The sequence below is a fragment of the Camellia sinensis genome, chromosome 4 (assembly GCF_055761805.1).
Source record: "Camellia sinensis isolate YWXY chromosome 4, ASM5576180v1, whole genome shotgun sequence".
NCBI lineage: Eukaryota > Viridiplantae > Streptophyta > Magnoliopsida > Ericales > Theaceae > Camellia > Camellia sinensis.
The window spans coordinates 188,492,436-188,498,497 of record NC_138964.1 but is presented as its reverse complement, the minus strand read 5'-3'; the positions used below and the strand labels follow the sequence as shown (position 1 = coordinate 188,498,497).

Here is a 6,062-nt window from a genome sequence, read left to right as displayed (position 1 = left end):
CAGTCTAATGCAATGCCCTCAAATGAGGCAACCATTTCTTATGTTCAATGCCTTTGCCCAAGACAACTACTCTCCTTACCTTCTGCTATACACTAATTTATATAATTTTTTAATACATATTTTTTCGTAAAAAGTCAAAAAATTAATCCAAACAATCATATTTTTTTTTCTAAGCTTTTTAGTCAAAAAAGACAAAAAATAGGGTTGGTTTGGGGTGTCATAAAAAAGTGCACTTTTTATCTTTTTACGAAAAGATGTGCAGAAAAGTAGAGAGGTGATGTGATGAAAAAAAGATAGATTATATAGTAGATGCCAAACCAACCCATTTAGAACACCCAAAATAACCCCAATATTTGTTTAGGATATCAAATCACAATAAAATAACTAAACTACCCTCATTTAATTTAAATTATTTACAATTTCACTCATGTAGCACATTTTAATCTATGAAGAGTAAAATTATAATTTCATTGATAGCTGAAAACTAATTTCTCTAATGTTTTTAAATACAAAAAAAATTAACTTTTAACTTTTATTACAAACCCACAAATATAATTAAAAATCAAATACCCCAAAAAAACCAAAATAACTAAAAAATATTAAAAATCAAATACCCAAAAAAAACCCAAAATAACTAAAAAAAATCAAAAAAACCAACTTATTTTCCAAATCAACCCATTTGTCCAAAATCTTAAGGCGGTGTATTGAATTGATGCCACGCATGAGGTGGCGTGTTTGATGAGGACCAATTATTCTTCAATTGAGTCATCAACGTCTAAGATGATCCAGAAGACTACGACGGGACGGGACGCGTGTCACACAATCATTTGACGGGAAAAAGTTAGCCAGCTCATTAAGCCCGTCAATTACGGCACCACCGCTTCACGAGAAACCAAGGAACCGCCTCACCCAACTGCTTGTATATGGACCGTCGATCTCTTTTTGTTCCATGAATCCTATCCGTCCATTCGTCCTTCCCCTTCTATAAAGTTAGGGTTTCCCGCGAACCTTTCTTGTCATCGCCTCTCTCTCTCTCTCTCTCCTTCCTCCTCCCCGTCCTCCCCTTTTTCTCTGGTTTTGTGATTTTTTCAGATCTACTCTTCTATTTTGTTGCTGTGTCGAATTCGTATTCGGATTCTGTTAGATCGGTCGACGATCTACGCAGCGATGGTGGTTTCGATGGTTCGAAGCAGATCTCTTTCGGTGATTCTGTTTTCTGCGATCTTCGCGAATTGCCGATCGATATGGTGTGATCTGACACGAGGATTGGTTTTGATTCAAGAATTCGGCTCTTGATTCACGATGGCGGTTGAGATTGAAGAATTGTGGTATACTTCTTTGCAGATCTGCCATGGACTTGCTGACGATAGATACGATCCACGACAAGGACCTCGAGGTATTATGTATTTATGTGTAAAAAGTTTCTTATCTTTTTGTTGCTAGATGGTTTGGATCTGTTGTTGTTCGGCTCCGTCGTTGTAGATCTGGGTTCTTGTTGCTACAGGCATGGCGATTTGGGGATCTTCCTTGTATTTGCACATCGATCCGAGGTGATGCTGTTTCAAGATCTATGTCGATACAAGTCGATGCCAAGTAATGGCTTTTTCGACGCTGTCTGGATTGTTGAATTGAAGGAATCAGTTTGAGGATGTAACTGGTTATCAAAGGAGGTAGTTTGTTTACTCTGAAGATTCATGGAGCGATTTCTGAGGGATTTCTTGTGAACGGTGTAAAAGACCTCGGGACAGAAAAAACCTAATTTTATTAGGTTCTAATGTCTCGATTGTTCTTTGTCATCCGGCCTTTGCCATGACAGGTGCGCTTGCATGGCAGGTCACAAACTTTAATAAAAAATTATTTTTTTGGTTTTTGGGGGAGATCGCACGGGGTTTTTGCCCGGGATCTCTCCCCTGGTGTGGTGTTGTGTGTCGTGCGTGTTCAATTTTTTTGCTTATTTTTATCTTTCCCGACTGAATTCTGCACCGTCAACATAACTATGACGGACATCATCAGCAAATAGTCAAATATGAGAGCAAGGTGTTCTACACAACTGATAAGCAGGCAAAAAGGTACACGATGCTTTATCTCTTTAGACTTGCAAATGTTCTAAATCTTGATTTAACTTTCTGTTGCCAAGCATCTTATCTAATTACATCGACATTAAATAGTATGCAATAGCTGCCCATCTGATCGGATCTTCTTAATTAAACTCGAGCAATGCTAGTGTCTGCCATAATTTTAGCCACTTTTTTTTAATTCCTAATAGCTTCCATTATGGTTTTTCATTGCAATCTTTACTAACAAAAACCTATAGTTAAGCTCGTTCAGAAAATGGCTATTTTAGGATTTTTTTTACAATGTGCAAAAAATGTAGAGGGAGGGAGGGATGTGATAATAAGTTTGGCTTTAAGGGGTTGTTAGGTTGTTTTAAGGAAGTGCACTTTTTTGTTTTTTTAGACTAAAAAATTGAGATAAAAAAATGGATATTTTGGTTAATTTTTTGATTTTTTTATGAAAAATATGTATTAAAACATTATAAAAAGTAGTGTGTATGAAAAAATTAGAAATATGTGGGTATAGCAATACAACCTGCCAGCCGGTTTGATGACCATAAATTATTGGACAGTTTTTTTCCGGCTTGTTGGGGTTCTCACGGTTCCATTTTAATAACGATTTTAATAATCTGAACGGTTCCATTTTAATAACGATTTTAATAATCTGAACTTTGAATGAATTTTTAGGCTCCGTTTGGCAAGAGCTAAACAGGGCTTTTTTTTTTTTTTTTTATTTTATTTTAGTCACAAAAGACAAAATAGGTTATTTTAGTAAAAAAAAATAAAATATCACATCCAATTCAAATCAAACTTTTTAGCCCAGGCTAAAATAGTTAAAAAAGTCAAAAAGTCAATCCACTTTCCAAACGGAAGCTTAATAATCTGAATTGTTCAATGTGTAGAATGTGTAGAAATCGTTGAATATTTATATGAATATAAAAAATCACGGGAATCGGATATCGATAGTTATATGATTAGATTTATTTTTTTTCAATAGTTAATTATAGCACCATTAATTTTTTATACAAAATTGATTTGATTTTGTAGTTATTGATATTCGATTAATTTGATTTTTTTACTAACATATAGTATTCGACCAGTTTTACACATTGAATAGTACGGACATGAATACGGACCAAACAACAGTGTAAAAATTGTACCAAAATTGTGCAATTAATCTGAACACAATCTGCACAGCTCCAGCAATACATCATTGCTGCGTTGAAAGATGTGTATGGAAAATTAATTTTTTCATATATTTTTTTTGGTGAAGGGATATGACTTAAATAAAATATGCGACTCGAATAGCATAGTGATTTTTTTGAACTTGATTTTTTTCAAATATGCCAAACAAATCTTTTATTTGAAACTCCTATGAACCTTTTTTGTTTTATAATTATAGCCCCTGGTTAATGAAGTGCACTAGTGGAGCATAGTTTTTGAATTTTTGAATTAATTGAAAAAATAATAGCAGTTCTTTTATCCAATTTTTACAGTTCCATTAAAATAATTGCTTTTGCATCCATTTCACTTCACCTCTTGATGATGAATAGGTCCCAAATCATTTTGCACAATCATTAAGTTATTTTAATCATTGTGCTCTTTGATTGCGGTCTATTTTGGGTGTGGTTGGTTTAATGAAGGGATGGTTCTTTTAATTACCATGAATCTTTCATTAATAATAAATAGTTGTAATTTAATTTTTTAACTAAACAGATTGTATTTTTAACTAAACAGATCGTATTTATGTATGTATTAACTATGGTGGTAAGAAAAAATTGAATGTTACTTGGGATGATGTGACATTATAATTACTAGAGTGGTGGGTTGGCAGAACTTATTCGATGTTCACTTCATACATGATAAAAACTGGCAATGCATTTATATATCGAATATTCATTTGGTGCTCTTTTGAATCAACAAATATGGTATCTCCCTGCATAATCAAACAATTTAGAGCTGAACATGTTAATGTTAATTTGTATCTCATCTGTGGATTTTGTTATGCACCTCTATATATATTTTGTTTCTCTTGAATTTCAAAGAGAATCAAGTGGTTGGTTGTGTAGCGTGCAATTACCAAGTGATCTGTGTTAATATATGTACTCTTTTTTTATTACGTTGGAACTGAAAAGAGTACTTGCATCCTTTTGTATTTGAAGCAAAACCTGTAAGAGTGGTAGTTTGTTTTTTATTTTCAAGAGTCGACATGTCACATTGTGCCAGGAAAGGTGGTGTGGTGTTTGTGTTCCTGTTTTTATATTTTGTTATCTCGAGACTTCAGTGATTGATGCAATGGGAGCTTTGCTACCATCACCTTTTTTGGGTTATTCAAAGCTTCGGTTGATCTGGTTGACGTCAGCAAATCAGATGTTTATAATGAAAAGTTAGAAAGGGTTCACAAGCTGCTGCTGCTGCAAGTGAAATGAAGCTGTGATCTGGTTCTTGTTTGCAAATCAGATGATTTGTACCATCATTGGAGCTGGAGCGTGGGTTCAAAGCTGCTGGAAGTGTGGAACGGGTGGAATGAAGAGATGCTGTGGGGGGCTTTAAGAGCTTCAACGGTCTTCTAATGGTGCATTTTTTTAATTTTCATTGCCATTATGGGAGCATGAGCACGAGTTTGTGTTGTGGTGTGGAAACAATTGGCATGATGGTTTTATCATTGTTGTGGCAGGTACATTCCGAATATATCTTCTGTTGATCCGTGCGTGCTTGTTATCATCAATGTGGTCATGGAAATGTGCTGTGTTAATGCCACACCATTCTCTACCTTTGTGGGGGCCCTATGTGTGACTTGGTTCTACGCACTGGTGCACTGGATATTGTTTTTGTCCTGTCTTGTTATGTCATGCATGGGAGTAACTGTTCTGGATCATGTCTTCGGAGCTTAAATCTTTTTATCACAACGTTGCGTAAGCTTCATCATTTGCGTAATTGTTTCACTGCAAGCTTCCTCGTTTGCCTGCCTGAGGGGACGAGAAAATCTGGGATTCTTATCATCAGACTTAATTTGCCTTGTTAATCAGATAAGTGGTACTGTATTTTTAGCATACGGGCTGATTCAATTATTGGCCATCAGCATTTTTAGCAATTATTAGAGTGGTAATCATTCTTTTAACTTCTTGGTTTTGTAATTTATTCTGTTTTAACTCGCGCCGTGGCATTTGTGGTAGGGAACGTATAAACATTTTAATTGATTTGCTTGATATATTTGGAATGGTTTGAACTCAAAAATAATATTCTTTTTTTTGAATTTTTTTATGACTAATTGAAATATGTATTTTTTTAAAAAAAATTGAAGATTGGCACGCTTTTTAGTGGTGGACAAACAATTTGAGAGAGTAATATATATATTTGTATTGTATGTGTTGTTACATATAACAAAAGTTAGGTAGTTATGTGAGCTTGCCCAATTATCTTATTCGTATTTTAATTTAATTAATCAATATTTTCGTTATTTGGAGTCACTGGTTACCGTTTTGGCATGATATTTTTCATTTAATTCAGAAAGACTTATCATTTTCAAAATTGTTTTTGTAGTTAAATATGATAAAGATCTGTTTTAGCACGGGTTATTTTTTATTTCTCACTGCATTCATTTTAAGAAAATGTTATGGACTTTAAAAATTGTTTGTTTTGTCATCTGTGTAAGGGAAAAAGTCATGACATTAGCCTAATAATTAACAGAGAGTGCTTTGAATTTTTTTTTTTTTGAATACCCTATTACCCTTTTACAAGTATATTTTTTCATGGATTTGTTTTAAAAGAGTTTCTTTTGAAAATTGTGTTTTTGGACTTCAATTTTGTGTATGACGGGATATATTTGGTTGTTGAGGGAATCAGGTGTACTGGGAATTGGTGAATAGGAATTTTGTTGGGTTAATTTTTGCCAAAACAAAGATTTGTATTGAGTTGATTATAGTTATGTAGTTTGATTGTAATTGTAATTGTATTGATTGAAAAAAAGGTAGTAAAATTTACTTGTTTTGTAAACTAATATGGTAT

At 33.8% G+C, this 6,062-nt stretch overlaps 2 long non-coding RNA genes across 2 annotated transcripts; both read left to right on the top strand.

Annotated features, from left to right (window-relative positions):
• Positions 1–970: 970 nt before the first annotated feature.
• LOC145789787 (uncharacterized) lies at positions 971–2,560 on the top strand. Its single transcript, XR_014328120.1, has 2 exons — positions 971–1,396; positions 1,505–2,560. It is a non-coding gene; the product is annotated as an uncharacterized LOC145789787 (long non-coding RNA).
• Positions 2,561–2,769: 209 nt separating this feature from the next.
• On the top strand, positions 2,770–5,175 carry LOC114274960 (uncharacterized). The gene is made up of 2 exons (XR_014328119.1): positions 2,770–4,629; positions 4,732–5,175. It is a non-coding gene; the product is annotated as an uncharacterized LOC114274960 (long non-coding RNA).
• The last annotated feature ends 887 nt before the right edge of the window (positions 5,176–6,062 follow it).